The sequence below is a fragment of the Bubalus kerabau genome, chromosome 2 (genome assembly GCF_029407905.1).
Source record: "Bubalus kerabau isolate K-KA32 ecotype Philippines breed swamp buffalo chromosome 2, PCC_UOA_SB_1v2, whole genome shotgun sequence".
Lineage (NCBI taxonomy): Eukaryota > Metazoa > Chordata > Mammalia > Artiodactyla > Bovidae > Bubalus > Bubalus kerabau.
Genome location: NC_073625.1, coordinates 188578776 through 188603213, shown reverse-complemented (window position 1 = coordinate 188603213; position 24438 = coordinate 188578776).

Here is a 24438-nt window from a genome sequence, read left to right as displayed (position 1 = left end):
CCTTCAGGCCCAGCTGACCAGATGGTTCCTCCGCAGTGCGATTCCAGGCTCATTAGGATGGTCACCTTGCCCCAGATATGCACCACTGGGCTGAATTCCCTCCTCCCCTTCACGCTTAATCAGAGTAGGATGGCAGTTGGCAGCTACGCGTCGATTTTGTAGGACAAATTAATTTAGAAGCAAGTTTCTAAATGTCAGAAAATCCTAGCTCCAGATGTTTTACTGTTACCTAAAGATCATGATGGATAATTTGGACTCGTTGTGATGGAATGAAATGGATCACAGAGCATTACTCCTAGAATAATATTTTCTCATTCTAAAACATGATGCGCCCTTATCCATTTTCAATTAAATGGACATCAGTTCAGTTCAGTTCAGTCGCTCAGTCATGTCTGACTCTTTGAGACCCCATGAATTGCAGCACACCAGGCATCCCTGTCCATAACCAGCTCCTAAAGTTTACTCAAACTCATGTCCATCGAGTCGGTGATGCCATCCAGCCATCTCATCCTCTGTCATCCCCTTCTCCTACTGCCCCCAATGCCTCCCAGCATCAGGGTCTTTTCCAATGAGTCAACTCTTCTCATGAGGTGGCCAAAGTACTGGAGTTTCAGCTTTAGCATCATTCCTTCCAAAGAAATCCCAGGGCTGATCTCCTTCAGAATGGACTGGTTGCATCTCCTTGCAGTCCAAGGGACTCTCAAGAGTCTTCTCTGACATGACAGTTCAAAAGCATCAATTCTTCAGCACTCAGCTTTCTTCACAGGCCAACTTTCACACCCATACATGACCACTGGAAAAACCATAGCCTTGACTAGACGGACCTTTGTTGGCAAAGTAATGTCTCTGCTTTTGAATATGCTGTCTAGGTTGGTCATGACTTTCCTTCCAAGGAGTAAGCGTCTTTTAATTTCATGGCTGCAATCACCATCTGCAGTGATTTTGGAGCCCAAAAAGATAAAGTCTGACACTATTTCCCCATCTATTTCTCATGAAGTGATGGACCAGATGCTATGATCTTCATTTTCTGAATGTTGAGCTTTAAGACAACTTTTTCACTCTCCACTTTCACTTTCACCAAGAGCCTTTTTAGTTCCTCTTCACTTTCTGCCATAAGGGTGGTGTCATCTGCATATCTGAGGTTATTGATATTTCTCCCAGAAATCTTGATTCCAGCTTGTGCTTCTTCCAGCCCAGCGTTTTTCATGATGTACTCTGCATATAAGTTAAATAAGCAGGGTGACAATATACAGCCTTGATGCACTCCTTTTCCTCTTTGGAACCAGTCTGTTGTTCCATGTCCAGTTCTAACTGTTGCTTCCTGACCTGCATATAGGTTTCTCAATAGGCAGGTCAGATGGTCTAGTATTCCCATCTCTTTCAGAATTTTCCACAGTTTATTGTGATCCACACAGTCAAAGGCTTTGGTATAGTCAATATATAACACACCCTTATTCATTTTCCAAATAAATGAATGTAATTGATGATAGTATTCCACCTGATGTGAAGAGCTGACTCATTGGAACAGATCCTGATGCTGGGAAGGATTGGGGGCAGGGGGAGAAGGGGACAACAGAGGATGAGATGGTTGGATGGCATCATCGACTCGATGGACATATTTGGGTGAACTCCGGGAGTTGGTTATGGACAGGGAGGTCTGGCATGCTGCGGTTCATGGGGTTGCAGAGAGTCAGACACGACTGAGCAACTGAACTGACTGAACTGACTGACTGATATAAAGAGAATTTGCATCAAAGCCTGAATTTTACTTTCCTCAAAACAAAGTCCAAGGTGAGGATCATAGTGCAAATAGTTGGTTTGGGTGGTGATCCTGGAAACTACCTTCTGAAAGGCACTCTAATGGCAGAAAGCAAAGAAGAACTAAAGAGCCTCTTGTTGAAGGTGAAAGAAGAGAGCAAAAAAGCTGGCTTAAAGCTCAACATTCAAAAAATGAAGATCATGGCATCTGGTCCCATCACTTCATGGCAAATAGATGGGGGAAAAGTGGAAGCAGTGACAGATTTTACTTTCTTGGGCTCCAAAATCACTGTGGATGATGCCTGCAGCCATGAAATTCAACGACGCTTGCTCCTTGAAAGAAAAGCTATAACAACCCTAGACAGTATATTAAAAAGCAGAGACATCACTTTGCTGACAAAGATCTGGTCAGTCAAAGCTACGGTTTTTCCAGTAGTCATGTATGGATGTGAGAGTTGGACCATAAAGAAGGCTGAGTGCAAAGAACTGATGCTTTCAAACTGAGGTGCTGGAGAAGACTCTTGAGAGTCCCTTGGAATTCTCAAACCAGTCAATTCTTAAGGAAATCAATCCTGAATATTCGTTGGAAGGATGGATGCTAAAACTGAAGCTCCAATACTTTGGCCACCTGATTCAAAGAGCTGCCTCATTGGAAAGGACTTTGATGCTGGGAAAGATTGAGGGCAGGAGAAGGGGGCGAGAGAGGACAAGATGGTTGGATAGCATTACTGACTTAATAGACATGAATTTGGGCAAGGGTTTGGTAGAGGACAGAAGAGCCTGGTGTACTCCAGTCCATGGGGTCGCAAAGACTCAGACACGACTCAGTGTCTGAACAAAAACAAGCTTGGAAAGCCATCACAGACATTTCCATTCTCTGAGATCCAGACCACATGGCTCCAAATGGAATGAATGAGACCCATGCCAAGAATGGCAGCAACTGACAAAACTTCATGTCAATTCAAGATGAGACATGCTGACATGTAAATCTGTGCTCCTAACCAACCTGGATGCTGACATACTCCCATCACTCATTTATCTAGTTGTGCAACACCTGAGTCCCTGGCAGCAACTCTGCTCAGACTTTGATCTGCTTCTGGTGACTCGGGCCTCCCTTACCACCACTAGGAAGTGCCCTTGCAGTTGGGCATCGTGATTGACTCTCTGGAGCAATAGAAGGAGAATTTAACTGGTAGGGTCCAGGTGTCCAAATAGAACAAGAGCACAGTGGCAGATCCAAGAAGTAGGAGGGCTCAGGTCAGCCTTCGTGACACCTGGACAGTCCACAGCTGCTCGCCCACTTCAGTTTCTTTTCTCTTTTTGTCACAACAGCTTTATGTGGGATACAATTCCTATGCCATTTAGATTGAAATTCACCCATTTAGAATGCAAAATTCAATCATTTTTAGTATAAGCACAGAATTGTGCAACCATCACCACAGTTCTCTTTAGAATACTTTCATCATCTCAGGAAGACACCCTCTAGGGATCACGTCCCCAATCCTCCCAGCCTCCCCCGCCCCCACCCCCGCCCAGCCCTGGGCAACCACTTATCTATTTTCTGTGTCTGTGGATTTGCCTGTTCTGGACATTTGCTATGCAGGCATGCTCAGTCTCCAAGTTGTGTCTGACTTTTTGTGACCCCATGAACTGTAGCCCACCAGGCTCATTCTGTCCATGGGATTTCCCAGGAAGAATACTGAAGTGGGTTGCCATTTCCTTCTTCAGGGGATCTTCCTGATCCAGGGATCAAATCTGTTTTTCCTGCATTGGCAGGCAAATTCTTTACCACTGAGCCCCCTGGGTTCTTATAAACAGGATAATACAAAATGTGGCCTCATGTATAACAGAGTATTTCCAAGTTTCAGCCATGTTGTTATAGGAATCGGCTCTTTGTTCTTATTTATAGGTGAACGAGACTCCACTGCTTGGACAGAGCACGTCTTGCTGGACAGAGTCATCTGCTGATGGGCATGTGAGCTGTCTCTACCTCTTAGCAGTTGTGAAGAACGCCACAGCCCCCTGTTTCTTGGGGTCTTTCTCACAAAAGAATTGTGCTTGCAGCTCTAGGCTGGGGCCTTTGGTGACCCCTTCTCTGCCTCCCTAGGCAGGAGATGCAGGGAGTACCTCAGTTCTCTCGGAACCATCCCAAGTCTTTTATCACTTAGAATTTATGGACAGCTCTGCCTTGCTCAATATATGGCCTACTTCCTGCTGGGCTTCCCAGGTGGTGCAGTGGTAAAGAATCCACCTGCCAATGAAGGAGACTCGGGTTTGACCCCTGAGTTGGGAAGATGCCCTGGAGGAGGAAATGGCAACCCACTCCAGTATTCTTGCCTGGAAAATCCCATGGACAGAGGAGCCTGGCGGTCTATAGTCCATGGGGTAGCAAAGAGTTGAACAGGACTGAGTGGCTAGGCATGCACACACACACCACTTCCTGCTGCCAAGAGTCTGTACATCAGGTCAAGCCAGTGTACGGATTCTCAGCGGGTTCCCTCATCCTGGGGGGCCCAACCATGAACCCTGAGAATCCCGGGGTGAGTCCATCCAGCCCTTTCATGGCCAGCCCCAGCTCAGGGGCCCACAGGAGGCTTGGCGAGGGCAACAGCCTCCACAGGGCCATGACCGTCTCACCTAAACTGCAGACGTTAGGCTCTGGGAGCCTGGTGCCCTGGAATTCAATCATTCACGAGTACTAGCAACTATAAACTCAGGAGTCAGTTTTCATAACCTTGATCAAAACACCATGATGCATGTTGCTGCCCACACCCTAACACTATCCTTATAACATCCTCAGGGTGAAACCTTTCCCAGTAGAGTAATGTAAACTCACTGCGTTTTCCTTACTTGCAGCCTAGAGCTGCAAGCACAAATCCCACTGAAATCAACGTTTCACTTCTTCTATTCTTGCTGGAAGATGGATGGGAATCTCACAGAAAACTGTATCATACTCCGCCCACTGGGAATGAAACACTGGCAGATGGAAGGATAGAAGCAGCTCACTGTGTGCAGATTACAGACTCCTACACACCTCCCCATGAACATGTACATGCACATGCACACACATATACACACATGTACACATATGACACAGCTGTGCAAATATGCACACACATGTGGTCTTGACTTGTCCATTTGGACCTCTAAAGGTCCCTCTAGCTTATGAAGAAAGGGAGGTACAATGAGCCAAAGGTCCAGAGGACCATTCAGCGAACTCATCCAACCAAGGTGTGGTCACATGGAAGGTGTTTTAGCCCTACAAAAGGAGCCATGTGGGAAGAACACCAAAATCCAACTTTCCAGAGGTTTGGACCTGGGGAAAAGGCTCTGGTGACTATAGAACCCCATGAAGGGAAAGAGCGAAAAAGCTGGAAATGATAGAAAGGAATGGGCAACTTCACCTGGACAAGGGCACAGACTGGGGGCGGGGGAGGGGGGGGGGCGGAGTGGGGAGCCTGAAAGTTCAGGAAATTTGAGATGTTTGTGAGGGAAAAGGCCAAGGAAGGAGAAAGCAAAAGACATCTGCTATGGTGTTTCCAGAGAGGAGCTGCAGGCAGGGAAACTGACATGAAATGAACAGGGACTGAGAGAGAGAAAAGGGAAAGAATGCTTAGAAGAAAAAAGTCAGTGCTGTAAGGAGCAGGGAGAGTGTGTGAAAACACAGACCAGGGAGAGGAGGGAGCAGCCTGCGAGTTTCACCCTCCTGGGCTGTCTGATTTCTACCCAGAAGTGAGGTTAAGGTGTTAATGGAAGGGTGTCTGTGCTCCATTCTGCAGGGCCGCCCAGCTGATCTCACACCTGGTTTTCACAGTACACCTGCAGAGGAGGTCCTGCCATCCCCGGGTAGAGGTTGGGACCAAAGCTTGCCTGAGCTTGCCCACAAGACCTCAGATCAACTCAGATCTCCTGGTTGCAGACCCTGGTCCATAGACAGGGTCCTCGAGGGGAGGGTTTTGGTGAACCAACAGTAGCAACACCCACCTGTATCACCATCTAGCCAGGGCCCCCCCTCCCCAGTGTAGATTGGGCTGAGGTGCAGCCTAGGCATTAGGTTTTTGGAAAACTCCCCAGCCAAGTCTGATCACTGCCACGATAAGGAGAAATACTGCTGCCGGGGCCACTTCCATCAGGCAAGGGAGGTTCCATCCTCATTCTAGAGGCTGCCCAGCAGGCCAGTCACCAGTTATGCACAATGTAAATATGTTTAACGTCTGCAAACCATGATATCTGGTCATTCGTGAGACACTCTGTTTTAAAATGAGCTTCGAACCAAAGGCCCAGCAGGATGGATGAGCACCCAGGAGTGAGAAAAGGGCTGGGTGAGGGTGGCTCCCCACCAACGACCCTCCTGGAGGGGCAGGTTCAAGGTGAACCACTCCCATGAGGGCACAGTACCTGCCTGTCAGGTTAGGCCAGTCCTGGGAACATCCAGCAGCCAGGGAGCATCTCACCTGGATCAGCTTGGGCTGGATGGAAGCCGGTCCCCCCAGGGCTGAGCCTCAACTGTCAGGACCCCCAGAGGACAGCCTGACACTAAGGACTATCTTCTAGGCCCTCACCTTTTAAATCCTTATCCCTGGGGCGTGACTAGGCCAGAGCAGCCTCTGGATATAAGGGGGTCTCCTGGGCTTGCCAGGTGGTGCTAGTAGTAAAGAATCCACCCGCCATCGCAGAAGATGTAGAAGACGCAGGTTCAGTCCCTCAGTCAGGAAGATCCCCTGGAGAAGGAAATGGCAACCCACTCCAGTATTCTTGCTCAGGAAATCCCATGGACAGAAGGGCATTCTGGGCTACAGTCCACAGGGTTGCAAAGAGTAGGACACAACTGAGCACACACACACACACTCACACACACACACACACACACGTACACACACCAGGCCCTCACAGCATCTGTGAGAATTCTAACCCCTTAGAGATGGGGAAAGAGAGCGTCTTTGAGTGTGAAGATCCCAGCTGTGCCTGGTCTGGCTGCTGTTTTGAAATAAGTCATCTGGTTTGACCACAGATACCTTCCATCAATCAGCAACAATTACTGAGTGTCTTCTGGGCTCATGGCTCTGGCCTTGCCCTTGTTAGTAGTCACTCTACTCGCAGCTGGGCCAAAGTCCCATTGTTGCCTGGGGTGAGTCCCTGCACCATGGCCATGGCAAACGTGGCCCCCTGTGCTGACCTTCTGGGATGCCTTTGGGGGTCTCTTTCACACACACCCCACCATCCTGACTGGCACCTGCCTGGAGACAGACAGTGGGCGCTGAGGGCTTAGGCCACTCCCACCCAGCTCTCACCATTCCTTCACCCCACTTCTTTTTCCAAACTGTGAAGCTCCAACTGACGTCCAAAATCACTCATTTTACAGAGAAAAACACATGGAAATGTTAACATGGATTAAGATCGTGCAAAAGCCAGGAAAACAAGGAGAGGAAAAAGTTGTTCAGTTTCTCCATCAGCAGCTCCCCATACTCACTGCTCATGGCACAGCTGCCTGGGTCCCAAAGGGCTTCCTCTGTGGGGCAAGTGGGGCTTCAGGGCTGCTGATGCATGAGTTTCTGGGGGCTTTCATTTCCATCATGAACTGAAAGTGGTAAATATGGGAACCAGAAGGACACCCCAGAGTTCACCAGCCCCATTTAACTCAGTGATTCTCAGACCACATGGGGCAGCAGAAAAGAAGGTGGAATTTCTCGTCACCAAATGTGTGCTCATGTACTTTTTTTAACCTCTTTGTACCAATGATTCTTCATTTGATCTCAGTCCATGGAAAACATTAGGATTCAGTTCAGCTGAGTATAGCAAAGATCTGGCGACAGTGTCTTAAAGGCACAAAGGTTTAATTCTCTGAGGTAAAAGAAGTCTAAAGCAAATGCTACAGGGCAGATACAACAGTTTCATGAAGTCAGTGGACCCCCATGCTGCTTCTGTTTTTCGATTCTGCCACATGTGGTTTCTCAGAGTCAACTCATGGAACAAGATGGCTGCTGGAGCTCCAGTCATGGCACCCACGTTCCAGGCAGTGGAAAGAAAGAAGCAGGGGGATGTGAGAGAAGTGCCTCTTCCCTTTAGAGGAGACCAAACAGAATTCCCACATTTTCATGGACATTCCTTTGGCAGAACATCATACGAGGGCCAAGAGGCTGGAAAAAGCCGAGCACACCCACACCTCAAATGAAACTGGTGTTCTATTGCTCCAAAGGAAGGGGAAGTTGGATGCAGGAGTGGGTACCAGCAACCTCTCACAGATGTCCAAAAGCTATGAAGGTGATGCTCACTACCGGTCTTCTCCTTCTGTCCGTGGTTAACATGTGACGAGGATCAAAGTTGTACGTTATGATGGTACAGTCTTCCTATGAAGGTGTAGGGAAGCGAAAGTGGTAGTCGTTCAGTCTTGCCCCAACCCTGGTCTTGGAGCTTGCAGCATCCGTGGGACCCTTAATTGATGTCAGACACTGCTTCTGAGTGTCTATCCCCAGCCCGTTAGTCAGCTGTGGCTGCTGACTAATCCCGCAGACCTGGTGGCTTCGACAAGAAGAACTCATTCTCTCACAGCTCTGGAGGCTGGAAATCCCAGATCGAGGCACCAGCCAGGTGGCTCCTCTGAGGCCTCTCTCGTCAACGTGTATGGTCATCCTCTCCCAGGGTCCTTACATGGTGATTCTGTATGTGTGACTGTGTGCTGACCTCCTCTTCTTAGAAGGACACCAGTCAGATTGGACCTAATTTCAGCTTAATCATCTCTTCAAAGACTTTATTTCCAATAAGGTCATGTTCTGAGATACTGGGGGTGAAGATTTTCAATATATAAATTATCTGGGGACACAATTCAGCCCATAACACCTCTCAAAGCAAGACTCTTGTCACCATTCTCTATTTAAGACCCTGCTAATAATTTAATGGAACTACACTTCAGTATTTCTGAGAATGTTTCTCCCACTCCTCTGTGTTTCGCCAGAGCAGAGGGACATTAATATCTGGTTCAGATGACTGGTTCCCGGAAGCTATAATAAACAGAACTTCAGTGGCTCAAAGGGCCAAGTTTTTGGTGTTTCTGGGGGAAAAAGTAAACTAATTTCAGGGACACTGACATTTTTCTAGTTAAGTGCAGGAACTCTCACTTTGGACCATTTAGCCTAAAATAAGTTCACCATTAATCTTTAGTTTCTTGAGCCCTCTTAAGCCTCTCCGATCAGTCCCAGCCACAGGTCTGCTTTAGTGTGACTGCATCATGACTGCTTTTTTTAAGCAAGCCCCCCCTCGGCGGACTCTAGGTTTACGGGAATCGGGACATGGCTCAACTGTGCAGGCCCAGGAGGCCTGAAATCAAAGGTAAGCCACAGAGTCATGCTACTGTTCTATGTATCACAAATGCTGGGGAGGGAGTGGACGGCCGCCATACTGCAGAGTTAAGGAAGAATGTCCCATACTCCACAACTCTGGGGCTGAGGGCACCAACACCAGGATCTGCAAAGACATTCAGGGCTGGGGAAGGAAAAGCCAAGGGCAGGACCAGGCCAGTCCAGTCCCAGACACCAGGCTCCATGGCCTCTTCCCGCAAGTTCACCCTCCCATGGGAGGCCTGGCTTTACCCTGACACCGAGGCTTCATCACAGGATAAGCAAAGACTCCTCTCACAGGCTGGAGAGGCTCTCTGCAGCCTTCTTGCCCTTGGAGAAAGAGCCCTGGAGTCAAGGTCTGAGCTCTGGTGTTGACGCTGCTGCCAGGCTGGACTGCTTAGCTCCCCATCCAAAAAGGTGAGCCAGTAGAACTTGAGACCTCCAGGCTCCTGTCCATCTCCAAAGTCTTACAATTTTTTTCTTGGGAACTTAGAGGAACTGATTTGTGAACCAGCCTTGTGGGGTGCAACTGTGCCCTGCTATTCTAGGAGTCCAAACCTGCCATGTTCTCTGGGGCCCTGTCCCCCACCTTGCCCACAGGGAAAGTGGAGACATGCACTCTGTCAAGGCTAAGCTGGACTCAGATCACCTTCTGTCTCCCGGGGCCACCTGCAAACCACTCTTTATCGAGTATGAGCTATGATGAAATATAGCCAGCTCTCTGCCTCCGAGGATGCAGAACCCATGGGTTCTGAGGGGCAACTGTAAGAGACTCGAGTTGGATTTGGGCATCTGAGGAAGGTCCTGAGATGAATCCCGGAGGTTACCCAGGGACGCCTGTATTAGAGTGTTTGTGTGCATGCTCAGCCATGTCTGCCTTTTTGTGACTCCATGGACTGTAGCCTCCCAGTCTCCTCTGTCCATGGAATTTTTTTTCCAGGCAAGAATACTGCAGTGGGTTGCCATTCCCTTCTCCAGGGTATCTTCCCAACCCAGGGACTGAACCCAAATCTCCTGTGTCTTCTGCATAGGCAGGTGGATTTTATTTTACCACTGAGCCATCTGGGAAGCCCCCTGTATTAGAAACAAACTCATTTCTTTCCTCTTCTTAAAACAGATAAACATTCATAGATGATTTAAAAAAAAAACAAAAACCTTTCTTTATCTCAGTTTGAAAGAGACTAAGTCATACGCATGTCCTGCACTTTCTGGTGATTAAAGAACAGCTTGACCCAATAAATGGAAATTTTAAGGCACTTACAGGGCCTGGAAAGAAGTGCGGAAGCCAATTTGAGCATAGAATAAAAATACCATCTGGGTTTTGGTGACAATGAGTAACACTGTTGGCTCTTCTGAGCTCAGACAATTATAATATGAAAAAGAATTTTTTTAAGCCTGCACAGTTAAAATGGTAAAAAGATGGTTCATGGTGAAAAAAAGACAAAAATAATTTCTGTATTCGTGTGCTGCACACCCTGGTACCGAGTGCATTCATCATGTCTGGAAAAAGAGGAGGAGGATGGAGAATATCATCAGGGACACCTTCAACCTCAGTGTGAGATGGTGTCACCGTGTGTCCAGAGTTTAAGGTCGCCCCGTACACCCAGGAACAGAGAAGGCGAGGGTGGGTGTGGAAACGAGGCGGAAGTTGATAAGCTAGGACTCGAGCCCTCTCTCAAAATATTTAGACTCAACTGAAGCCTGCGTGCATCAGTGGGGGGTGCCCTCATTTCCTTGTCTTGCCGGGAGACTTTGTTCTGGCCTTGAATCAGGACTAGACATCACACCCCTCGTTTTGCATCTCAGTCCTGACAGCCTGAGTTCTCAGGCCACCCACCTTCCCCTGGTTCTAGGACCACTATGTCCCTCAGTTCATACCTAGGCCAGCCCAGGAAGGACAAAGATTTCTCTCTTTAAGGCTAAACGCCACAGCCATGTCTGTGGGCGAGGAGGGGATGCCCACCCCGATGCTGGGAAGCAGAGAGGAGCAGGAAGGAGAGAGACACAGGGCTCTGAGTTCCCCATGGCCCACGAGCAGGGAGGAAGAGGCAAACGTTCCTGGCAGTGTGGCGACAGCCATCACAGCTCACGTGGACGGAGCCTCTACATGTGTTAAGCACAGTCCGAAGTGTTTTTCACATGTACTTTCATTTGAAAATAATCACCCAGCAGTTAGATTCTTTCCTATATGAAAAACCACAGAACCCTTGACCTTCACATACGGTCTGGACACCATCCTGCCTTCTCTGTTCCCCAGCCCCGTGACACACACATACAACTCACACACACACACTTACACACAACATTCACACATGACACACACACACAGACTCATACACACACACAACACACACAGACTCATATACACACTCACGCACTCATACACACACACAACACATACAGAAGGCACACACACACACAGACTCATACACACACTCATACACACAACACACACAGAAGATACATACACACACACTCATACACACACACTCATATACACACTCACACACACAATACACACAGTCATACACACATACTCATACATGCAAGCACATATGACACACACACTCACACACAACATTCACACAAGACACACACACACACAGACTCATACACTCATACACACACATTCATACACACATACAATACACACAGTCACACACACACATACTCATACACGCACACACACACGACACACACAACACACACTCACACACACACTCACACAGGCTCATACACTCATACACACAACACACACAGTCACACACACACATACTCATACACGCACACACACACGACACACACAACACACACTCACACACACACACACACACAGGCTCATACACTCATACACACAACACACACAGTCACACACACACATACTCATACACGCACACACACACGACACACACAACACACACTCACACACACACTCACACACACTTGCTGTCCTAATGCAAGTGTGTCCTGATGCCCTGCCTTGCATTCTTGACCCAACCTGAATCAGCCTGTCACCTCCACTACTGCCCCAAGTAAATCTCAAGGTCACAGTGATGACCTCGTTGCTCAATGCAACTTTTGGTTAAAAAAATGTTTATAACAGTTTTAAAGGGTACTTTCCAGTGTGGGCCCTAATGTAAACCATGGACCTTGGATGATAATGATGTGTCGATGCAGGCTCACTGGTGGTGACAGATATACCATCTGGGGGCAGGGTGTCAATAGTGGACGGAGCTGTGCCTGAGTAGAGAAAGGGCGTTTATGGGAAATCTCTCAATATTGCTGTGAACTTAAACCCATTCCAGAAGAATCATGTCTTCTTTTATTTTTAATTTTTATTTTAGCTGTCCATGCTGCATGGCTTTTGGACCTTAGTTCCCCAACCAGCCAGGAATTGAACCTGGGCACTCAGCAACGAAAGTGCAGAGTCCTAATCACTAGACCACCAGGGAATTCCCCAAATATCTTTAAAATTTTTTAAAAAGTAGCAGCTGCTGAGCCTGTGTGACACCAAGTAACAAACTGCAAAGCCCACCTTCAGGCAACCCCAGACAGATGGTGGTCCAGACTATGTTCTCTGCAGGACCTGCAGCCTCAGATCAGCTTCTCAGAGGCCCAGATTGCTGTTGTTCAGTTCGTCTGTCGTGTCTGACTCTTTTCGACTCCACAGACACGCAAGGCTTCCCTGTCCTTCACCATCTCCTGAGCTTGCTCAAACTCAAGTCCATTGAGTCGGTAATGCCATCCAACCATCTCATCCTCTGTCATCCCCTTCTCCTCCTGCCCTCAATCTTTCCCAACCCAGGAATCCCCTACAAGCCCTCCATCTCAGGCCTCCTCTAGCACGGGGCCCATGGGACGAAGCTGGTCTGGGGCGGTGCTGTGTGGATGGGAACCTGGAAATGCCCGTGTAAGTGGGAGCTATATGAGGACAAAGGCCAGATGCTGCCGTGTCACCGCTTTCACATCCAGGAAAGGCGCTGCTGGCTCCAGTCCCCAGATGCAGGTGTCTGGAGAAAGCTGGTCCAGAGGCCTCAACCAAGGTCTGGAGGCGGGACTGAGATCAGCTTCTGCCCAGACCCACACCCCGGATTCAGTTTGCTCAAGCCCAGCTGCAGGGAGAAGGGGCCGACTAGCCCCAGCACAGCATCTCCTGACCTGACCCTACCTCCCAAAGAAAGATCCAGAAAGTGGCAGGAATAGTGTCTGGGCCAGGATGAGGGGGCAGACCCACAACCTGAGCTCCTCCCAGAACAGGCCCAAGGCTCCCAGGCTAACCTTCAGGGCCCTCTGCTGTGCCCTCCCACAAGACGTGCCAGGGACCCATGGGATGGCAGTTCTTCCCACATGTGGTGGGCCTGGGGCAGGTGGAAGTGTGCAGAGGGGCAGGGGAGAAGTAGGGGGCAAACCCAGGAGTGCGGAGGCGGGAGGCCGAGCCCTGCCCAGCACAATCACAACCATCTTGCTTTTCCCTTTTCTGAGGTTCAGGGTCCAACGTGGGCTCCCAACAGATGCAGTTTTCCCACTAATGTTTTATTTCAAGGTGTACAAACATCATAGCATTGGTTTTGATGCTTCACTTCAAAAATATTCACCAAAACGAGTGATCTCACCATCCACTTATCCTCGTATAGAAATATCCAAAGAGAACAAGTCTTCATAAAGCAGTGCTTGCCAAAAATATCGTTTCCTAATACCCTTGTTTATGGAAAAATTAAGTGTCTATACTAAAGGTTCAGCAAGGAGTCGGAAGAAGGATCCTTGCATGATGGAGGCTAGAACAGTCCCAGAAAGCCTCCCTATGTCTTATGTTTAAATAGATAAGGCAGCTCATGCCCCAGACCTCAAATCGAAGGACTTCCCTGGTGGTCCAGTGGCTCAGACTCCACACTTCCAATGCAGGGTGCCAGGATTCCATCCCTGGTCAGGGAACTAGATCCCACATGCCACAACTAAGACTCAGCATAGCCAAACAAACAAATAAATATTTAAACAAACAAACAAAAAACCTAAAAGCCAGAAACGAAAAGATTCCTGAGGTTTTTGCTCTGAAACTGTCCTCCTCTGGGTTTCTCCGGGGCATGTAGTAGGGGAAGTGAGTTTTTCCTACCGCTCTTTCAGGGTCTTTGGCTGCTCTGATCATTAAATCCATTAATGCACAGGAAAAGAAGCAAACAAAATGACTTACGTACAGAAGCCCCAGAAAGACACAAAGACTCAAAAGGCAACCAGGTAACTGAAGCTTGTAGAACATCCTGAGCTAAGGCAAATGGCGGGGAGGCCACGGGGAGAGGGACCCTTCACGTGAAGGCAAAGGAGATGCTTGGAAAACAGGAGCTGCCCTATTAGGCAGGTAAGCTTCTTAGGTAAAAAAGTTTCCTTGGTGAGTGCTCTCTCTCTGATATAGGCTCCCTCTCCAATGTAAACAGGCAGAGGAGGAGGTACAGAGCCTTTCCTGAATCTACTGGGGGCTGATTGCATTTAGCTCAAAATAATCATTTGCAAGTGGCATATTTGGGGTGGCAAAACCCGCTCCCCTTTCATGGTGAAATTTCAGAGGATTTTCTAAGTATTTTTTTTTTGGCTATACCAGGTCTTAGTTGTTCAAGTGGGATCTTTACTTGCAGCATGGGAGCCCTCAGTTGCATCATGTGGAATCTAATTCCCCACCCAGAGATCAAGCCCAGGTCCTGTGCACTGAGTGCAGAGTCCCAGCCACTGAACCCCCAGGGAGTCCCGAGGTTTCAGAAGATTCAGGATCCTGTGACCTTGAGTCTTCTCATCTTCTGAAGAAGAGCTGGCTTTGCATTCTTTATGTTTTCCTCTCTAAGATGGATTTGTTGAGAGAAAATATACAGCCGATAAAATTTACTCATTTCGCAATATATACAGAAATAGTTATGTTGCACACCTGAAACTAATATGATGTTACATGTCAGTTGTATCTCAATAAAAAGTTCATCATTTTCAGATGTACAGCTCATCTCCATCAAGGTACAGAGCATTGCCATCACCCCTAGAAGCCCTCTCCTGTCCCTTCGCTGTCGGTCACCTCTCCCCACACCCTCATCACCCCTGGTATAGGTCCTGATATTTTTGTTTTTCCCGGAATGCCATATAAATAGACTCATATAGAAGACACGGTACATATATACGATGGAATATTACTCAGACATTAAAACAAATAAAAGAATGCCATTTGCAGCAACATGGATGAACCTAGAGAGTGTCATGCTGTGTGAAGAAAGTTAGAGAAGGAGAAACGTCCTATGACATCCCATATATGTGGAATCTAAAACGAAATGATTCAAATGAACTTAATGAAACAGAGACTCACAGACTTAGAGAACGAACTTATGTCTGCCCGAGGTTGAGGGGAAAGATGGGAGGAGGGGATAGTTAGGGAGTTTGAGATGGACGTATGCACACTGTTATATTTAAAATGGATAACCAACAGGACCTACTGTATAGCACAGGGAACTTTGCTCAATATTATGTGGCAGCTTGGATGGGAGGGGAGTTTGAGGGGAGAATGGATACCTGTTGGGATTCCTAAGTGGCTCAGTAGTAAAGAATCCGCCTGCAATGCAGATGTGGGTTCAATCCCTGAGCCAGGAAGATCCCCTGTAGAAGGAAATGGCAACCCATCCAGTATTCTTTTTTTTTTTTTTTTAATTTTATTTTATTTTTAAAGTTTACATAACTGTATTCGTTTTGCCAAATATCAAAATGAATCCGCCACAGGTATACATGTGTTCCCCATCCTGAACCCTCCTCCCTCCTCCCTCCCCATTCCATCCCTCTGGGTCGTCCCAGTGCACAAGCCCCAAGCATCCAGTATCGTGCATCGAACCTGGACTGGCAACTCGTTTCATACATGATATTTTACATGTTTCAATGCCATTCTCCCAAATCTTCCCACCCTCTCCCTCTCTCACAGAGTCCATAAGACTGTTCTGTACATCAGTGTCTCTTTTGCTGTCTCGTACACAGGGTTATTGTTATCATCTTTCTAAGCAGTATTCTTGCCTGGAAAGTCTCATGGACAGAGGAGCCTAGTGGGCTACAGCCCATGGGATCGAAAAAGAGTCGGACACAACTTAGAGATACAACAATAGATAACATAGTGGTATCTCATGATCATGTTACTGTTCATTTCCCTGATGACAGATGATGTTGAGCATCTTTTCATGTGTTCATTTGGGGTCTGTATCTCTTCTCTGGAGTCTGCTCAGCCTATTTTTGAAAACGGAAGCTCTGTGTTTTCTTATCCAGGCTGCTCATGCGTAGTGGGGTAGGGAGGCACCTCAGTCTGTTGGTGCTCATTTTCCTGCATGATGTCCTGAGCATCCTTGAGGTTCTGTAAGACATACGCAGTCGTCTGGGAAGGCTCCTCAGGGGAAAGTCCCAGTACCTGGGCATGTGGATCACTTGTGAGTCCAGAAGTCCTTCATGGGCCCTGTACTGAACCAGGGATGGTTCAGTAAGGTGGCTCTCCAGTTGTGCATTCACATGCTCTCCTGAGAGGGAGACAGCTTGTGGACCACACAGCTGGTGCTGAATCCCCAGAGCCTGAAGCCTGCCTGGGGCTGGGTCTCCAGGGATGGTGGGATTTCAGCTGGTCTTAATCAAGTACTTATGGCGGTGAAGGCCACAGGTTTCCTGCAGCAAGCCTACCCTGAGGCTCTGGATGGGAAGGAAAGGTCTGGACCCAGAATCAACTGCTGCTGACCTCTGGATCCGCTTACCAGCTCCCAACATGAGAGCTCCAAACCCTGCAGTGCCTGGCTCCTGTCCACATTTGAACCACCTCTACCTTCCACAAGGTCATTGACTTCCCTGTGCACAGTCTGTGCAGCCTCATAGCTTCAGCCTGCAGTGACCCCTGGGATCCTCCCACCCCCTACACACCCTGGATCCTGCTGCCCACACTTGATGCTCTGGGGCCCCCTCCAGCCAGGGGACACTGGGCAACATCTGGAGATGTTTTTGGTTGTCAAAACTAAGACAGTTGCTACTGACATCTCACAGGTGTGGGGCTAGCAATGCTGCACAACCTCCTACTATGGACAGGATGGCTCCCACAGCCAGCAATGATTCAACAGCCCCTAGCACTTCCTGATTCGTATCTGTCAGGCATCCAGTCTGGGATAGATGTGTCCAGTGCATTGGCCCATCATTGACAATCTGTGGTACTTTTTAGCCATGGCAATGCTTATGAATTGCCACCTTCTCATGAATTATCATTAATTCCATTGTATTTTCATCCTCATAAGGGAAAAAAGCAATAAGAAAAATTGGAGAAGACTCTTGAGAGTCCCTTGGGCTCCAAGGAGATCAAACCAGTCAATCCTAAAGAAAATCAATATTCATGGGAAGGACTGATGCTAAAGCAGAAGCTCCAATACTTTGGCCACCTAATGGGAAGAACCAACTCATTGGAAAAGACCCTGATCCTGGGAGGGACTGGGGGCAGGAGGAGAAGGGGACGACAGAGGATGAGTGGTTGGATGGCATCACCAACTCAATGGACATGAGTTTGAGCAGGCTCCAGGAGATGGTGAAGGACAGGGAAGCTTTCCATGCTGCAGTCCATGGGGTCTCAAATAATCAGACATGACGAGGGAGGAGCCAAGATGGCGGAGGAGTAGGACGGGGAGAACACTTTCTCCCCCACAAATTCATCAAAAGAGCATTTAAACGTCGAGTAAATTCCACAAAACAACTTCTGAATGCCGGCAGAGGACATCAGGCACCCAGAAAAGCAGCCCAACTCTTCGAAAGGAGGGCGGGAACCAGACACTGAAGAGACCAGCAAACAGAAGAAGCTATAACAGAGGGAAACGCCTTGGAAGCTACAGGCCATAGATTAAAACCCTGTGGTTACTACGGATTACATAAGAAGGGGCCTATAGATCTTGAGAAATATAAGTCGGACTAAGGAACTGCCAAAAATGAACTGAACCCACAATACTCACAACAAAACCAGAGAAAGACCTAGATATATTTTTACTATTTTTACGATCAATCTTTCTTTCTTTTTTTTTTTTAATTAAAAAAAAAAATTTTTTTAAGTCCTCTATTGTCCTTTAATTTTCACTTTTATAACTATTACTTTGCAAAAAAAAAAAAAAAAAAGACCCTATTTTTTTTTTTTCTTTTTTTTTCTTCAGCAAACTTCATATATATATTTTATAATTTTTTGACCGAGGTTTTTTTTTTTTTTTTTTTCTTTTTCTTTTTCTTCTTTTCTTTAACATTGTATTTTTGAAATTCCAAACTCTACTCTAGATTTTTAATTTTAGCCTTTTGATATATGTTATCAATTTTGTACCTATAGTTTTTTTCATAATTTCTGTGACTTTTTTTTCCCTCTGTTTCTTTCTCTTCTTCTTTTATATAACATCGTATATCTGCAATTCCAAACTCTACTCAAGATTTTTAATTTATGCTTTTTGGTATTTGATATCAATTTTGTACCTGTATTTTCTTTATAATTTTTGCGACATTGTTTTTGTTGGTTTGTTTGTTTTCTCTCTTTATTTTTCTTCTTCTTCTTCTTCTTTTTTTTTTTTTAACGTTGTCTTTTTGAAATTCCAAACTCTACTCTAGATTTTTAATTTTTGCTTTTTGGTATTAGTTATCAATTTTGTACCTGTAGTTTCTTTATTACTTTCACGACCTTGTTTGTTTTTCTTTGTTCGTTTTTTCTCTCTTTCTTTTCCTTCTTCTTTTCATTAACATCGCATTTTTGAAATTCCAAACTCTACTCTAGATTTCTAATTTTTGTTTTTATGTATTTGTTACCAATTTTATACCTTTAAGAACCCAATCTTCAGGACCCATTTTTCACTAGTGTACGAGATTACTGGCTTGACTGCTCTCTCTCCCTTTGGACTCTCCATTTTCTCCACCAGGTCACCTGTATCTCCTCCCTAACCCCTCTCTACTCTACCCAACTCTGTGAATTTCTGTGTGTTCCAGACGGTGGAGAACACTTAAGGAACTGATTACTGGCTGGATCTGTCTCCCTCCTTTTCATTTCCCCCTTTTATCCTTCTGGCCACCTCTGTCTCCTGCCTCCTTCTTCTCTTCCCTGTATAACTCCGTGAACATCTCTGAGCGGTCCAGTTGTGGAGTGCACATAAGGAAGTGACTACTGGCTAGCCCACTCTCTCCACTATTGATTCCACCTCATCTCATTTGGGTCACCTCTAACTCCCTCCTCCCTCTTCTCTTCTCCATGTAACGCTGTGAACCTCTCTGAGTGACCCTCACAGTAGAGAAACTTTTCATCTTTAATGTAGATGTTTTATCAGTGGTGCTGTATAGAAGGAGAAGTTTTGAAACTACTGTAAAATTAAGACCGATAACTGGAAGTAGGAGGCTTAAGTCCAAACCCTGACTCCAGGGAACTCCTGACTCCAAGGAACATTAATTGACAGGAGCTCATCAAACGCCTCCATACCGACACTGAAACCAAGCACCACACAAGGGCCAACAAGTTCCAGGGAAAGACATAACAAGCAAATTCTCCAGCAACAAAGGAACACAGCCCTGAGCTTCAAGATACAGGCTGCCCAAAGTCACCCCAAAACCATAGACACCTCATAACTCATTACTGGACATTTCATTACACTCCAGAGAGAAGAAATACAGCTCCATCCACCAGAACATCGACACAAGCTTCCCTAACCAGGAAACCTTGACAAGCCACCTGTACAAACCCACACACAGCGAGGAAACGCCACAATAAAGAGAACTCCACAAACTGCCAGAATACAGAAAGGACACCCCAAACTCAGCAATTTAAACAAGATGAAGAGACAGAGGAATACCCAGCAGATAAAGGAACAGGATAAATGCCCACCAAACCAAACAAAAGAGGAAGAGATAGGGAATCTACCTGATAAAGAATTCCGAATAATGATAGTGAAATTGATCCAAAATCTTGAAATTAAAATGGAATCACAGATAAATAGCCTGGAGGCAAGGATTGAGAAGATGCAAGAAAGGTTTAACAAGGACTTAGAAGAAATAAAAAAGAGTCAATATATAATGAATAATGCAATAAGTGAAATTAAAAACACTCTGGAGGCAACAAATAGTAGAATAACAGAGGCAGAAGATAGGATTAGTGAATTAGAAGATAGAATGGTAGAAATAAATGAATCAGAGAGGATAAAAGAAAAACGAATTAAAAGAAATGAGGACAATCTCAGAGACCTCCAGGACAATATTAAACGCTACAACATTCGAATCATAGGGATCCCAGAAGAAGAAGACAAAAAGAAAGACCATGAGAAAATACTTGAGGAGATAATAGTTGAAAACTTCCCTAAAATGGGGAAGGAAATAATCACCCAAGTCCAAGAAACCCAGAGAGTCCCAAACAGGATAAACCCAAGGCGAAACACCCCAAGACACATAGTAATCAAATTAACAAAGATCAAACACAAAGAACAAATATTAAAAGCAGCAAGGGAAAAACAACAAATAACACACAAGGGAATTCCCATAAGGATAACAGCTGATCTTTCAATAGAAACTCTTCAAGCCAGGAGGGAATGGCAAGACATACTTAAAAGGATGAAAGAAAATAACCTACAGCCCAGATTATTGTACCCAGCAAGGATCTCATTCAAGTATGAAGGAGAAATCAAAAGCTTTTCAGACAAGCAAAAGCTGAGAGAATTCTGCACCACCAAACCAGCTCTCCAACAAATACTAAAGGATATTCTCTAGACAGGAAACACAAAAATGGTGTATAAATTTGAACCCAAAACAATAAAGTAAATGGCAACGGGATCATACTTATCAGTAATTACCTTAAACGTAAATGGGTTGAATGCCCCAACCAAAAGACAAAGACTGGCTGAATGGATACAAAAACAAGACCCCTGCATATGTTGTCTACAAGAGACCCACCTCAAAACAGGGGACACATACAGACTGAAAGTGAAGGGCTGGAAAAAGATTTTCCATGCGAATAGGGACCAAAAGAAAGCAGGAGTAGCAATACTCATATCAGATAAAATAGACTTTAAAACAAAGACTGTGAAAAGAGACAAAGATGGTCACTACATAATGATCAAAGGATCAATCCAAGAAGAAGATATAACAATTATAAATATATATGCACCCAACACGGGAGCACCGCAGTATGTAGGACAAATGCTAACAAGTATGAAAGGAGAAATTAACAATAACACAATAATAGTGGGAGACTTTAATACCCCACTCACACCTATGGATAGATCAACTAAACAGAAAATTAACAAGGAAACACAAACTTTAAACGATACAATAGACCAGTTAGACCTAATTGATATCTATAGGACATTTCATCCCAAAACAATGAATTTCACCTTCTTCTCAAGCGCACATGGAACCTTCTCCAGGATAGATCACATCCTGGGCCATAAAGCTAGCCTTGGTAAATTCAAAAAAATAGAAATCATTCCAAGCATCTTTTCTGACCACAATGCAGTAAGATTAGATCTCAATTACAGGAGAAAAACTATTAAAAAATCCAACATATGGAGACTGAACAACACGCTGCTGAATAACCAACAAATCACAGAAGAAATCAAAAAAGAAATCAAAATTTGCATAGAAACGAATGAAAATGAAAACACAACAACCCAAAACCTGTGGGACACGGTAAAAGCAGTCCTAAGGGGAAAGTTCATAGCAATACAGGCACACCTCAAGAAACAAGAAAAAAGTCAAATAAATAACCTAACTCTACACCTAAAGCAACTAGAAAAGGAAGAAATGAAGAACCCCAGGGTTAGTAGAAGGAAAGAAATCTTAAAAATTAGAGCAGAAATAAATGCAAAAGAAACAAAAGAGACCATAGCAAAAATCAACAAAACCAAAAGCTGGTTCTTTGAAACGATAAATAAAATTGACAAACCATTAGCCAGACTCATCAAGAAACAAAGGGAGAAAAATCAAATCAATAAAATTAGAAATGAAAATGGAGAGATCACAACAGACAACACAGAAATACAAAGGATCATAAGAGACTACTATCAACAATTATATGCCAATAAAATGGACAACGAGGAAGAAATGGACAAATTCTTAGAAAAGTACAACTTTCCAAAACTCGATCAGGAAGAAATAGAAAATCTTAACAGACCCATCACAAGCACGGAAATTGAAACTGTAATAAAAAATCTTCCGGCAAACAAAAGCCCAGGTCCAGACAGCTTCACAGCTGAATTCTACCAAAAATTTAGAGAAGAGCTAATACCTATCCTGCTCAAACTCTTCCAGAAAATTGCAGAGGAAGGTAAACTTCCAAACTCATTCTATGAGGCCACCATCACCAAAACCTGACAAAGATCCCACAAAAAAAGAAAACTACAGGCCAATATCACTGATGAACATAGATGCAAAAATCCTTAACAAAATTCTAGCAATCAGAATCCAACAACACATTAAAAAGATCATACACCATGACCAAGTGGGCTTTATCCCAGGGATGCAAGGATTCTTCAATATCCGCAAATCAATCAATGTAATACACCACATTAACAAATTGAAAAATAAAAACCATATGATTATCTCAATAGATGCAGAGAAAGCCTTTGACAAAATTCAACATCCATTTATGATCAAAACTCTCCAGAAAGCAGGAATAGAAGGAACATACCTCAACATAATCAAAGCTATATATGACAAACCCACAGCAAACATTATCCTCAATGGTGAAAAATTGAAAGCATTTCCTCTAAAGTCAGGAACAAGACAAGGATGCCCACTTTCACCATTACTATTCAACACAGTTTTGGAAGTTTTGGCCACAGCAATCAGAACAGAAAAAGAAATAAAAGGAATCCAAATTGGAAAAGAAGAAGTAAAGCTCTCACTGTTTGCAGATGACATGATCCTCTACATAGAAAACCCTAAAGACTCCACCAGAAAATTACTAGAACTAATCAATGACTATAGTAAAGTTGCAGGATATAAAATCAACACACAGAAATCCCTTGCATTCCTATACACTAATAATGAGAAAACAGAAAGAGAAATTAAGGAAACAATTCCATTCACCATTGCAACGGAAAGAATAAAATATTTAGGAATATATCTACCTAAAGAATCTAAAGACCTATATATAGAAAACTATAAAACACTGGTGAAAGAAATCAAAGAGGACACTAACAGATGGAGAAATATACCATGTTCATGGATTGGAAGAATCAATGTAGTGAAAATGAGTATACTACCCAAAGCAATCTATAGATTCAATGCAATCCCTATCAAGCTACCAACAGCATTCTTCACAGAGCTAGAACAAATAATTTCCCAATTTGTATGGAAAAACAAAAAACCTCGAATAGCCAAAGCGATCTTGAGAAAGAAGAATGGAACTGGAGGAATCAACCTACCTGACTTCAGGCTCTACTACAAAGCCACAGTTATCAAGACAGTATGGTACTGGCACAAAGACAGAAATATAGATCAATGGAACAAAATAGAAAGCCCAGAGATAAATCCACGCACATATGGACACCTTATCTTCGACAAAGGAGGCAAGAATATACAATGGATTAAAGACAATCTCTTTAACAAGTGGTGCTGGGAACTCTGGTCAACCACTTGTAAAAGAATGAAACTAGAACACTTTCTAACACCATACACAAAAATAAACTCAAAATGGATTAAAGATCTAAACGTAAGACCAGAAACTATAAAACTCCTAGAGGAGAACATAGGCAAAACACTCTCTGACATACATCACAGCAGGATCCTCTATGACCCACCTCCCAGAATATTGGAAATAAAAGCAAAAATAAACAAATGGGACCTAATTAACCTTAAAAGCTTCTGCACATCAAAGGAAACTCTTAGCAAGGTGAAAAGACAGCCTTCAGAATGGGAGAAGATAATAGCAAATGAAGCAACTGACAAACAACTAATCTCGAGAATATACAAGCAACTCCTACAGCTCAACTCCAGAAAAATAAATGACCCAATCAAAAAATGGGCCAAAGAACTAAATAGACATTTCTCCAAAGAAGACATACAGATGGCTAACAAACACATGAAAAGATGCTCAACATCACTCATTATCAGAGAAATGCAAATCAAAACCACTATGAGGTACCATTTCACACCAGTCAGAATGGCTGCGATCCAAAAGTCTACAAGTAATAAATGCTGGAGAGGGTGTGGAGAAAAGGGAACCCTCTTACACTGTTGGTGGGAATGCAAACTAGTACAGCCACTATGGAGAACAGTGTGGAGATTCCTTAAAAGACTGGAAATAGAACCGCCTTATGATCCAGCAATCCCACTGCTGGGCATACACACTGAGGAAACCAGAAGGGAA